General features: G+C 42.0%; 1 protein-coding gene across 6 annotated transcripts in view; it reads left to right on the top strand.

Annotated features, from left to right (window-relative positions):
• Positions 1 to 13,955, top strand: part of zfpm1 (zinc finger protein, FOG family member 1) — a 202,534-nt gene that overhangs the window by 22,421 nt on the left and 166,158 nt on the right. The window contains exon 1 of one of the 6 annotated variants that reach the window (XM_067998016.1): positions 6,544 to 6,598. The exons of the other annotated variants lie outside the window; for them this stretch is intronic. The gene's annotated coding sequence lies outside the window, so the exon portion shown is untranslated. Of the gene's footprint in view, positions 1 to 6,543; positions 6,599 to 13,955 lie in introns of those variants that run through there. 6 annotated transcript variants of the gene reach the window in all.

Genomic DNA, 13,955 nt, shown 5'->3' on the forward strand with positions numbered 1-13,955 from the left:
AGAAAAAAACATTAAAAAAAAGCCATATTGAGGATTTTATATTTAGCGGCATTAAATACAAAAACTATGAGGTGATGTTGAATTTGCATAGGTTTGGCCACATTTGGAGTATTGCATGCTGCTCTGGGCACTGCATTACAACAAGAATATTAGAGCCAAGGAAAGGTGACACTGAAGATTCACTAGTATGTTAACAGGAATGAGAGCTGAGAGTTACAAAGAAAGGCTTGAAAAGAGTGGGGCTTTTTTCACTGCAAGAGATGTTGGAGGGGATTGAAAGGTTTTGAGATGGTAAATAGTGAAAGATAATTTGCTTTGGCTGGTGAATCAGTAACAAAGGGGCATGAACATTGGATTATCACGAAAAAATGAATGGGTATGTTGGAAGAATTTTTTTCACACAGGGTTAATAGAACACTGAATGCTTCACCTCAATTGGATATTGAGGCATAGACTATAATGTTATTTAAAGGCAATTGGATAAGTATTTGAAAATGAAGAATATAAATGCATAAAGGGAAATGGAATTAAGATTATTGCAGGATCATCCTGAAGGGCAAAGGAAATCCCAAACTCCTCCACAACAAATTGCCTCCTTCGAGTTCTGTCCCTTTCCCCATTTATCCTCACATCTGCTGTGACGAGCTCATAGATTTATTTGTTTTCAAAGTTGAGAATATCCATTTTGCTCACCAACTATTCCCAGCCACTCTGCCCCAGTTCTGACTCACAACATTCTATAGCTTCTCCCATATCTCCTCCAAAGCCTTCAACACACTCTTGCCCCTGAACAAAAGGTCATGGGTTCAAGCCCCACTCTAGGATTTGACCACATAAGTATTGGCTGACATTTCAAAGCAGTACCAAGGGAGTGTTGCATTGTTAGAAGTGCCATATTTCGGAAGACATTTTAATCTGGGGATGCATCTGCTTGTTCAAGTGGGCATAAAATATTCCATGGTACTATTTGAAGAAGCGCAAGGGAGTTCACTTTGTGCCCTGGCCAACATTTGTGCCTCAACCAACACCATTCAAACATATTATCTGTCATTTATCTTATTGCTGTTTGTGGGCTCTTGCTATGTGCAAATTGGCTGTCACGTTTGCCTGCAAAAACTACAGTGATGACATCTCAAAAGTAATTTGTTGGCTGTGAAGCACTTTGGGACATCCTGAGGTTATGAAAGGTGCAATTTAAATTCAAGTTCTTTTTGATATTCTCCACAAGACCCACCACCTACTTCCTTGGAGCGCCTTCTGACTCTGCTCTAGACCACCTAACCTTGCCAACATTGTCAACTGCTCATTCCCCTCAAGGATGGTTTTACCCCATCTTCAAAACCACTGTAAATGCCGTGTCCTCAAAAAGCCTATCCTTGGCACTCTGTCCTAAATAACTTCCGCCACATCTCTGACTTTCCATTTATTGCTAAGGTTCTGGAATGTTTCATGCCTACCTCTCCCTAATTCAATTTCTTCAGTCTGACTTTCATTCTGTCCATAGTACTGAGATCGTCCAATGACTTTTTGTGTGACCACAGTGCACTGTCTTCTCCTCCTCTTCAATCTGTAAGTGGCTTTCCACATGGCCGACAGCACCATTTTCTTCTACTGCTTCTCCTTTGTGGCCCACTCCATGCAACAGCCTTGGCATTCCTACCTGTGCCACTGCCATTAACATATCTTCTGAAGTGGTTTCTCCTCCTATGCATGCACTGCCACCTGCAATATGCCACTTAATTTCCTCCTATTCTTCATTTGTTTGTTGCCCCTCGGCAATATTATCCATCAGAATGGGGTCAACTGTCGTATGCTTGCTGCTAATACCCAGATTTATCTCTCCACCAACTCCATACTTCATTCAGTTACTGTAATTGTGCCGTCCGACTGCTTGCCTGACATTAAGTCATAGGCTTTTAGCAGCTCAGCAGTAGCAAGAAGGCATCCTGTTTGGCCCCTTCAGAAACTAGTTTCATTGCCCATGATCCTATCCTTCCTGAGTGCTCACTATAGCTCAACACAGTGAGCACCCTTTGTGTTCACCTCGACCTTGAGCTGAATTCAAAGCCCACATCTAATCCATCGTCAACACCACCTACTTCCACTTCCATTGTCTTCCAGTGTTGACTTAAAAATCCTCATTCTCATTTACAAATCCCTCACTCCACCTTACCTTTGAGACTTCCTGCAACCTTGTTTGCAGTCTGCTGACTGTGGTCAGCTTTGTGTTCCCCCTCCCCCTACTGGATTTAATAAGAGTCTTCAGTTATCTCTGACCCCCATACTCTGGAATATCGCTGTAAATCCTCCATGTTGTGACATCTCTCCTCACCCGCAAACACTTCTTTAAAATCTACCTCTTCAACTATGCCTTCGGCCACCTCTGCTAATTTCCTTCCTTTCTTCTGCTCGGGCCTGACTCCCCGCCCCACTGCAGAATGCCTTGGGATGTTTTACTACAGAAATGAGTTGTTGTAGTTAATAGAACAAAGCCAACACTTTAAATGTGATTTAAAGGAAATTTTTCTTCAAAGATACACAAAGCTGCACATCGTTTAAAACATTGGGTGGAGGACTAGATCAGAGAGCACGTTTATTCAAATGTGCATGTGTTTTTTATATAAAGTTGCAATTTCCCTTTAACAAACTCTGTGTTTAACCTAAAACATTGATTTTTGCCTTATTGATTTCACTAAACTGATCCAAACATTAATATAGTTTTGTCCTTTGGCTGAAGCTTCTGAATATGGTCTTGCTGTATATTTTTATTCTTCCTTTATGGGCTTGACTATTTCAGCCTAATTTTCATTAAGCCTTTTAAAAGTGCATAATAATCATACAATAGATTAATTAGATTATAATTGAAGATCTGTTTTTAAAAATTCTGATGGTGATTTACTAGCATTTGGTGGTAAACTAGCAGTATAGATCCCTGAAATGCTTGTGATGCAATGTTTAGCTTCAACAATCTTTAGATTTTCATTAGCATTTTGCACACTCAGTCCTGATGTCACAGGATGTGACTTCCTTTCCAAATGGTGAATTTTACTGTTGTTTTGCAAAAAGTTGTTCTTTGTTAAAGCAATTGGCTAGAGACATATCTGTGACAGCCCAGCCTCCCTTGGTAATGGGTCTGATTTTGTGCCATTAAATGTTGTGGTTTCAGGAGCTTTTCAACTAATAAAAAACATCTGCAGTGTGTTTTTTCCCGTCAGTTTTGAAGATGAATTCAGGGTCACAGACTAGATAACAGTCTGAAGGACAAAGAGATTATCTGTTTTATATCAAGTTCAGTGAATTGCGGGGGGACCTGTTTTGTGGCAAGTTCATTCCATCACAATCGCTCCCCCTGCTCTTTCATGGTCAAGTTCAGGAAGGGAGCTGTTGAGCGGCTGGAAGCTTTCAGAAGGGGTTAGTGGACTGATAGGCCAGTTGCCTTGTCTCGAGATTTCTGGATTGTGGGAAAGTTTGAATATGCTGCTATTTTCTATCTGTTATCAGGATGCTTATCGTGGAACTCTTGTCTGCATACTTGGCTGAATAGTCCGTGCTTTGAGTCCTGGCAGAGTGTTCTTTTGTTTTGCTTTAGTAGAAATGATTTAAACCAGTTAAGTTAAGAGGAGTTAAATATTAAAATGCTAAAGTTATAAGATTTTAAGTGATTTTTTTTAACCTAAAGTGGCAGCGCAAAAATTATATTGTGAAATCATCAGATAGTTTACCAACTGTACTATTTTCCTGGCACCAGGGTTAGAATTGTTCAACCTGTATTGCATATATTGAAAGTCTTTGTTCTTTATTGGTTGGCATTTAGTATTGTGGCATAGCTGAGTTTCTAAAGTTTATTTTTCTACTTCCAATGTTTGGCTCAGTTTCATTCGTTTTGTGCCAGTGCAATTTCTCTTCAACAAGTTTTGTTTTTCATCATATTGTAATCCCAGAGGACTTACTATTCAATTCTCTCCTTGCCTTCTCGAGCTGTGAGGATGGGCATTCACCTGGGCCACTCTTTAGCTGGACATCAGGAGGTGCATGAGTATGGTTCTGGGAAACAAATGATCTCTCTGGCATTTGCTGCAGTATGGTCAATATCAGGAACTCACTGTATGGAGAATTGCAGGAGCACAACATATCCTAATACTTCCACTCTTACCTATCCATTCGTAGCCAGAATTTCTTCTGCAATGGCTTCTCTTCCAGACCCTGCAGTGTTACCTCCGGAGCCCCCCAAATACTAATTCTTGACTCCCTCCTCCGCCTCATCTACAGACTGCTCCTTGGTAACATCATCTGCAGGTATGGGGTCAAGCACACTGATGATACTCGCTCTACACCTCTCCACTCCTCCACTGCCTCAATGCTGTCAGACTGCTTGTCCAGCATGCAGTCTTGGATAAGCTGCAATTTCCTCCAGCTAAGCATTAGGAAGAGTGAAGCAATCATTTTCAGCCCTCGCCACAAACTCCATACTGTGGCCACTGATTCCATCCTTTTCCTCAGCTACTGTCTCTGACTGAACCAGGCTGCTTGTAGCCTTGGAGTCCGATTTGATCCAGAGTTGAGCATCCGACACCATCTCCTCTCCATCGCAAAGGCAGTCTACTTCCACCTTTATAACATCATCTGCCTCTTCCCCTACCAAAGCCCATTTGCTGTTGAAACCATCAGCCATTCCTCTGTCACCTCCAGACTTGATTATTCCATTGCTCTTCGGGCCAGCCTCTTGTCCTCCATGTTCCGTTAGCTGAAGCTCATACTAAATTCTGCTGTCTGTATCCTATCCTGCACCAAGTACCACTTCCTATCATCCCTGTCCTTGCTGAACTACATTGGTTCCTGGTTTTCCAGGGCTTCGAATTTAAAGTAACCTTTTATTTATAATTGCCTGGAAATTGTGCTGAGTGGCGAACAAATGTTGGCCGCCACTTGTTAGTTATAAACTTACCCACAAACGATTTGCGGGCTTAAGTGCGGGAACTACCTCTAATGATGTGCTGTAAGAAGTGCAGTGTCCTTTCCTGGGCGTCTTTGAGCTTTAAGAGTGAGGAAAGAATTGCTCTCTCCCCTCAACCAATCAGCTTGAAGAATCCTTGACCAGCTGCCTGTAAATCAGTTAGAGAAATTGAAATAAAGAGAAGGTAAGAAATATCGAATTAAAAGACAGATAAAAGAGACAGACAGAATTTAAAAAAAAATGTAAATTTTTTTTTAATAACTTTCCAACAACAATTAAAATCGGAAGTAATGAGACTCCAAGTGCCATTTTCAGTGCCAGAGAGGTTGTTTGGCAGTCATTAAGGCTTACTACGCCGTTAAAAGTAGTTTAGACCTTAAAAAAAACAACGTACCTCTTTTTATGGAGAGATTAGTTTGTTTCCAGCTGGGCAGGAGAGCAAGTTCACGCTGGTTCATTCATTCAGCCGGTGAGCTGTCCTTCCCGCACCGCTTTCAAACGAGCAGGGCAAATTGTAGAGCAATTTCCGGATTTCCGCTTTTGACTGCGCATGTGCACTTGCTGGAACTTGCTCTTCCATTTGCCCTGAAATATTTTATGAGCGATTTCTGGGCCATTGCTTCATGGCTTCACCACCCTCCATCTCTGTAACCTCCTTCAGCCCTACAACCACCCTCCTGAAATCATGGCTCCTTTAACTCTGGCTTCCTGTGGGGGGAAAAAGTCAACTCTGTCAGCACTAAGGGTCCTAAGTGAAATTCATTTAAGTAGCCCTCACTGTTAGCAATGAGTGCAATTCCACCGCAATAAAAAACATTGTATTAACTGGCACCAAGTTGATGATTTCATTTAGAAAGCCCATAAGGATGGCAGATGTCAGTAAATGTTAAGAATTCACAGATGCAGAAGAGATGATGATCTGAAGTTTGATTTCAAGCAGTTGGTTGGATTTTTGTCGACAGAGCTTTACTGTATATGTGACCTGGCTGGATCTGACCTGAGAGTACCATCTTGCTGACGGTGGGAATTTTGTGTTTACTAGAAACTGACATCCCACCCGTGGAAATAAAAAATTAACCAGGGAGGCAAAAAGCACAAATAAGATTTTATGTGGATTTTTAAGTGCTTTTTCATTTTTTTAGGTGCTCTTATTTACTTTGAGGATACAGACTTATATTCCTGCGTTTAAATTGGGAGACAGCAATTTGGTGAACAGTGTTATAAGGCAGTGTTACTCTAAAACATAGGAAAATTTGTGCTGTCTATTTATGGCCACTGGTGTAAAAGCTGTCTATAGGTAGGAATCATTCCAGGCAGTAAAAACAGGAACACTTTGCACTAGTAAGGATCCTTTCGGCATAGAAGGTGTGCTTGACTTGTATATGTTTTGAACTTCGATACCCACGGGATATTTTGTGGCGGTTTGTATCGTAAAACTCTTTTCCCTCATCACAACAAATCAAGTGATTGAAGATTCATGAATGAATTACAGTTGGCTTTGGGATTGGACATAAGTCCTATTGCGTAGACCTACATGAAATGTTGTTTACAATACTTATTTTGCTTCATAAAACTTACATTTTAGGTTGCAAAATGGGAAGCAAGTCGCATTGTCGTGTCACTGGTTCATTGACCTTGGTGTAGGTATGTTTTTATTTTCAGTGGTCTTGGACCACATAAGTTTTAAACTTAATGTTGCTTGGTACATTTTACCCAGTGATAACTGCAATTTATTTGCTTATCTTGCTGTTAGCTGTGATTTATGATTACCGTTCTAAGTTTCTTCAATGCAAATCAATGCCTGTCATTGCAGACCTAAGCCTTTGAAAATCATCGCATGCATCACTAATCCCATTAAAATCTGATGATCTGCTGCATGATGTAGGTAAAATAACTTTAACTTTATTTCATGCGTTAACAAATGTAAACCTAAATTAAAAATACTACAGCCGCAGAACCCTTGTATGTAGTATGTTCAATTGGGCAAAAGTTATTTTTAGCAGCAATGGGAAGCTGACTAAGCTGAGAACAAACTTGGACTTGGTAAACTTGGGTTTTGTAGATTATGAGATTTAACTGAGATTTCAACGTGTATGTATGTGACAGTTACATTAGTGAAATCTAATGGCTGTTTGTGCACACATGATAACTTTTATTTTAAAATTGCTGCAAATGCAACTGCTTTACAAATACACATTGTACATTCAAAAAAGTAAATACATCTGGGACAGTTATCTGACTGTCAAATGTGCTTATCTCTGCTATTTTAAAGTTGTATCTCTGTTTGACCTATATATTAACCTTATTGATCTGCTCCTTTCAAGGATAGTGCTTTAGTATTTGAAGCTTTTTTTTGTAGATTTGCCCATTTACACATTTATTAAAAGGTCGCTAAACTGAAACAAAACTGCTGTAGAGACCATTTGAAGGATTGGAAACCTACCTGATCCAAGTATAGAAGCTCATGCAAGTCACTTATCTATTATTATTATTTAATTATTATTATTATTATTATTATTACAAATTTGAACCAAATATAACCTTTCCTAGAATCAACAATAAAGTGGTAGGGAGGGGGAAGACAGGTTCTTATCTACCTGAAATTTGAACTGAAAACTCTGCAGGAGGTATGTGTTTTCTACTAACCTATTGCAGACCTAATACCAACATAAAACAAGGGAGAAGTGCAAGCTTTATCCCAAAATTCAACTAAAATAATTCCACATTCTCTTCTACCTCTTGTGCAATTTCACAACAAATATGCATTTCTAGCAGAAGTATTGGAAGAAAGAAGCGTTTTTTACATAAGAACATAAGACATAGGAACAGGAGGAGGCCATACGGCCCCTCGAGCCTGCTCCGCCATTCAGTAAGATCATGGCTGATCTTCTACCTCAACTCCACTCTCCTGCCCAATCCCCATATCCCTTGATTTCCTTAGTGTCCAAATATTCAGTGATCTCAGTCTTGAATATACTCAACGACTGAGGAGCCACAGCCCGCTGGGGCAGAGAATTCCAAAGATTCACAACCCTCTGAGTGAAGAAATTTTTCCTCATCTCAGTCCTAAATGACTGACCCCTTATCTTGTGACTATGACCTTTAGTTCTAGACTCCCCAGCCAGGGGAAACAGCCTCTCAGCATCTACCCTGTCAAGCCCTCTAAGAATTTTCATTGAGATCATAGAATCATAAAATGGTTACAGCATAGAAGGAGGCCATTCAGCCATTGAGCCTGTGCCGGCACTTTGTAAGAGCAGTCCAGTCCGCCTCTCAGTCTTCTAAATTCCACAGAATATAGGCCCATTCTACTCAATCTCTCCTCATAGGACAACCCTCTCATCCCAGGAATTAATCTAGTGAACCTTTGTTGCACCCACTCGAAGGCAAGTATATCCTTCCTTAGGAAGACAACCAAAACTGTACACAGTACTGCAGGTGTGATCTCACCAGAGCCCTATATAATTGCAGCAAGACCTCCTTCTGGAGACTAAGAAATGTTCATAGTCAGAGGGATTTGGGTGTCCTTGTATATGAATCACAGAAAGTTAACATTTAGATACAGCAAGCAATTAGGAAGGCAGATGGTATGTTAGCCTTTATTGCAAGGGGGTTGGAGTATAAGAGTAAGGAGGTCTTGCTGCCCTATATAGACTGTACTTAGGTTTCCAGAACGGAATTCATAATGTTCTGCTGAAGAGTTGCTGCACAAGTTTACAGCAGTGGGTGTCCATGGTGAAACCTGCAAGTGCATAAGGAATTGGCTAAAAGTGGATACTAGTTTGGGGAGTGATATGGGCTGGAAGATGTACTGAGTGGGGTGTACCAGGACTTGGTTCAAGGACCCCTGCTGTTAATAATCTACATGAACAATCTGGATTCAGAAACAAAATGCAATTTGATAAAAAGCCAAATTCATAAACTAAGCAGGTGAGTAGTCAAATCTGATTCTGTATCCAGTGGTCTTACCACTGACCCCTGGGGGACATTACTGTTTACTTTCCTCCAGTCTGATAAAGAACCGTTCACCATTACTCTCTATCATCTGTCTCTTAGCCAATTTCATACCCACGCTGCCACTGCCCCTTCAATCCCATGGGTTTCAGGAAGAATTTTCTTATTACATGGAGTGGCTTGGAATGGCCACCTGGGCAGGATGACAGAAATTGTAATATGAAAACAGGCCCAAAGCGTTTGTGTTGTTTGTTCTCCAGATGAGCAGTCGCTTTGTTCCCATATACTTTTATCTCTCCTTCCTTCAAGCACCGACCTGACCGATTCTTAATTGCTGACATGGTCTCTGCTACAGACACTAACTCCAGTAGTGCATCCCACAGGCTGACAACCTACTGTGCGTAAATTCGTTTCTCTAGCTTTCAGTCCTAAAGCTCTCATATTTAATCACATCTATACCCCCTTGTTCTAAACCCCTCAACCACTGGAAACACTTTGTTTCTATCTACATTCGTGCCAGGCAATGACCATCTCCAACAAGAGAGAGCCTAACCATCTCCCCTTGACATTCAATGGCATTACCATCGCCGAATCCCCCACCATCAACATCCTGGGGGTCACCATTGACCAGAAACTTAACTGGACCAGCCACATAAATAATGTGGCTACAAGAGCAGGTCAGAGGCTGGGTATTCTGCGGCGAGTGACTCACCTGACTCCCCAAAGCCTTTCCATCATCTACAAGGCACAAGTCAGGAGTGTGATGGAATACTCTCCACTTGCCTGGATGAGTGCACCTCCAACAACACTCAAGAAGCTTGACACCATCCAGGACAAAGCAGCCCACTTGATTGGCACCCCATCCACCACCCTAAACATTCACTCCCTTCACCACCGCGCACAGTGGCTGCAATGTGTACCATCCACAGGATGCACTGCAGCAACTCGCCAAGGCTTCTTCGACAGCACCTCCCAAACCCACGACCTCTACCACCTAGAAGGACAAGAGCAGTAGGCACGTGGGAACTACACCACCTGCACTTTCCCCTCCAAGTCACACACCATCCCGACTTGGAAATATATCGCTGTTCCTTCATTGTCACTGGGTCAAAATCCTGGAACTCCCTTCCTAACAGCACTGTGGGAGAACCTTCACCACACTGACTGCAGCGGTTCAAGAAGGCGGCTCACCACCACCTTCTCAAGGGCAATTAGGGATGGGCAATAAATGCCGGCCTCGCCAGCGACGCCCACATCCCATGAACGAATTTTTAAAAACCCTGTCTCATTCCTTCATAATTTTCAACATCTCCACCAAATCATCTCTACCAAATCACCTCTGTTCTAATGAAAACAGTTCCAGGATGGAGTAGGGTACTGGAGGCAAAAATTCTGAAATCATTCCAGGACATAGTTAGATATTATGATGGGGAAGTGTTGAGTTCCTATGGAAGGAAGACCTAAATAGCCTTCCTCATCTGTATTAATCTTTTTGATTAAAGTTTCTCTTTGGTACCAGTTTGGTAAGAGGACCTTCAAAGGAGACTATACAACTGGGTATGTCTGAATTGGAACCACTATGTTAGAGATGCGGTACTTCACAGAATCAGTAACCCTTATTTTGCTGCAGTTAGTGTGTAAACTCAATAAATGACTACTACGGGGCTGTCAGAGTAGACTCATATTTTTAAATAATTTTTTGAAAGTTTTGGTTTTGCTGAACTCTTAATTTTTTGGAGGGTAATTAACTATGTACAGCTTTGGTCCAGGAAGATTTATAACTCTTGTACATTAACGACCTACTTTTTAAAAAAAAAAAGTTTTACAACTGGCCATGAACATTTTTTTTCTTCAATGTTTTTAAAAAAATGTATATTTTTATTCCACTTGGAATTGTTCATATTTACTAATTCTATTGATGACCTGAAAAGACTAATTTTCTTTTGAACTCTGATTGCATTAACCTTAAATTGTGAGTTTTTGGAAGCTATTATAGAAAGGACATTTTATCATTAAGTTGTCCTTTTTGCAAAAAATACTCCATCTTGTGTTGTAAAGAAACCTGCAGACTCCTCAGCTCAGTGATGCAATTTTTTTAAAGCATGAAAAGAGTTGATGAAATTCCACTATCAGTCCTGAACCAATATGCAAAATATCTTGATGGAAATCAAATAGCTATTATGTTTTCATTTCCATTCCTGCGTATTTTCTTAATGAAGAATAGAAAGATCAGACTGCTTGGCCATGCCTGTTCGACTTGATAACCAAGCGAAGCTTCCAGCAATCCGCAGAAATGATGCCGCTAGTCAAATCAGTCTTAAGTGCTGGCTTAATTTTATCTGGAAAGCACGGAGCTGTGAAGCTGTGGAAGGAGAGATGAGCCTATTGCTGTTTCATTTACATGGGATGGCTCTTTATCAGCTGTCAATTGTTTCAGAATATTATCAGGCATTCTTTTAATTGCAGTCAAGCTGAAATTAGCAGAATTAGAAAAATTACCTTCCCTTGCTTGGAGCCTCTTTATTCATGGATATTGTTGTGTGCTATGTACAGATTACCAGCTGTTTTGTTCTCTTGCTGTAAATATATATGCCTACAGTCACTGTTGAGCTAAAGACAATGGGTTAGAAATTTGGCCGCCTAGCGCCCGTTGTCTTGGCCTTCCGAGGTGCCAAGGTGGCGTCAGGCGCAGAGTGACGTGCGCCTGACGCCATCTTGTTATAGGTACTAGCGCATGCGCAAATACGGAATGCCGGCAGCATGTAAAGTAAGGAGAAAATGGATACAATCAGTGTGCAATGCTGGTTTAAAGTGATCGACTCCATATTGGGACATAACGCTCAACTCAACTCACAGTCTTAACCATGACCATCTGAATGTGTCTTAGACTGCCTTGAGGACTCCCCACCAGCTCTATTTAAAGGGACCATGCAAGGTGTACAGGTTAGTGGCTGGATTATTGCTTCTGGCTGCTGATGCATTTGTAATAGTATTTGGAGGTCTCCTATATTTGAATACTAGGATGAGAGGCCATAGCCTAACATTTAGAGCCTGGACAGGCAGGAGTGAAGTTAGGAAACACTTCTACACGCAAAGGGTGGGAGAAGTTTGGAACGCTCTTCTGCAAATGGCAGTTGATGCGAGCTCAATTGTGAATTTTAAATCTGAGATTGATAGATTTCTGTGAACCTAAGGTATTAATGGATATGGAGCTAAGATGGGTAATATGGAGTTAGGTCACAGATCAACCATGATCTTATTGAATGGCGGAACCGGCTCGAGGGGCTAAATGCCACTGCCACTTACTGCCTCCAGTTATGCACTACTGTCTCTTGCGAGAAAGCGGGACGTGTGTCTGGATGATGTGCCTGTCATGGTTGAATAGCTGCCAGTGTGTGTGGCCTGTGAGTTGTGGGTGGGCAGCTTGCAACAGTGGTAATGTTTTAGGGTTAGAGGAAGCATCTGATTGGCACTGTTGAGTACTGATGGAAAGAGTTTGTTGGGATGTGGGGTGTAGAGCGTGGAGCAGTGGATGCGGCTAGTGGTGCAGTTGGTAGGGGACGCCACTTGACAGTTGACCTCACTCACCTTGACCACTCGTGGCACTGAACTTCTTCCTGCACTGCAGTCGTGTTCAAGGTGCTGTGCGCCTGGCATTGACTTCGTCCCCCGCTGCCTCCCACTAACTTTTGGGCATATGTCTGGAGGGTCACTTGACCCACCCCCCCACCCTTGCAGATATAGGATGTCCCTCCTTCTGTCCACCTCTTGCAACAAGGCCTCAAGGCCTCTAGTACATCAGCAGAGAACCTTGGTGCATGCACTCTCACAGGCCCGGTACAAACTCAGATCAGCAGATTGGTGCAGGCTGGCTTGCAGATTGGAGGATGCGGGATTTAGTAGTGCGCAACCTTTATTCAATGTGTTAACATAACTCATCAGTTTGTAAACATAGGGACGTGACCTGCATCTGTGTTTTATGTGTACGATGTCTGATCTCTGTGCAGACAGCAGAATGTTATTTTCAGCAAATAACAGGTACCGCTACCTTTAAGAGATTGGGGCTCCCCCTGCTGATAGGAAGTGCAAATTGCATTGAATTCTCGTGTCAACGCTGATTTCCAGCGCTGCTTGAAGGTAAGTATTCAGGCCGGACGAGAGTCTCGTCCTGCCTGCACAAGGGCCATTGCGCGCAGGTTAATAGCGGATTGTGCTATTAACCTGCGCGCAATGGCCCTTGTTTTTTGAAGGGGTAACCAAGAAGATAGATGAGGGCTGTGCAGTAGACGTGGTCTACATGGACTTTAGCAAAGCATTTGACAAGGTACCGCATGGTAGGTTGTTACATAAGGTTAAATCTCATGGGATCCAAGGTGAGGTAGCCAATTGGATACAAAATTGGCTTGACGACAGAAGACAGAGGGTGGTTGTCGAGGGTTGTCGAGGGTTGTTTTTCAAACTGGATGCCTGTGTCCAGCGGTGTGCCTCAGGGATCGGTGCTGGGTCCGCTGTTATTTGTTATTTATATTAATGATTTGGATGAGAATTTAGGAGGCATGGTTAGTAAGTTTGCAGATGACACCAAGATTGGTGGCATTGTGGACAGTGAAGAAGGTTATCTAGGATTGCAACGGGATCTTGATAAATTGGGCCAGTGGGCCGATGAATGGCAGATGGAGTTTAATTTAGATAAATGTGAGGTGATGCATTTTGGTAGATCGAATCGGGCCAGGACCTACTCCGTTAATGGTAGGGCGTTGGGGAGAGTTATAGAACAAAGAGATCTAGGAGTACAGATTCATAGCTCCTTGAAAGTGGAGTCACAGGTGGATAGGGTGGTGAAGAAGGCATTCAGCATGCTTGGTTTCATTGGTCAGAACATTGAATGCAGGAGTTGGGATGTCTTGTTGAAGTTGTACAGGGCATTGGTGAGGCCACACTTGGAGTACTGTGTACAGTTCTGGTCACCCTATTATAGAAAGGATATTATTAAACTAGAAAGAGTGCAGAAAAGATTTACTAGGATGCTACCGGGACTTGATGGTTT

The sequence above is a fragment of the Heptranchias perlo genome, chromosome 16 (assembly GCF_035084215.1).
Source record: "Heptranchias perlo isolate sHepPer1 chromosome 16, sHepPer1.hap1, whole genome shotgun sequence".
NCBI lineage: Eukaryota > Metazoa > Chordata > Chondrichthyes > Hexanchiformes > Hexanchidae > Heptranchias > Heptranchias perlo.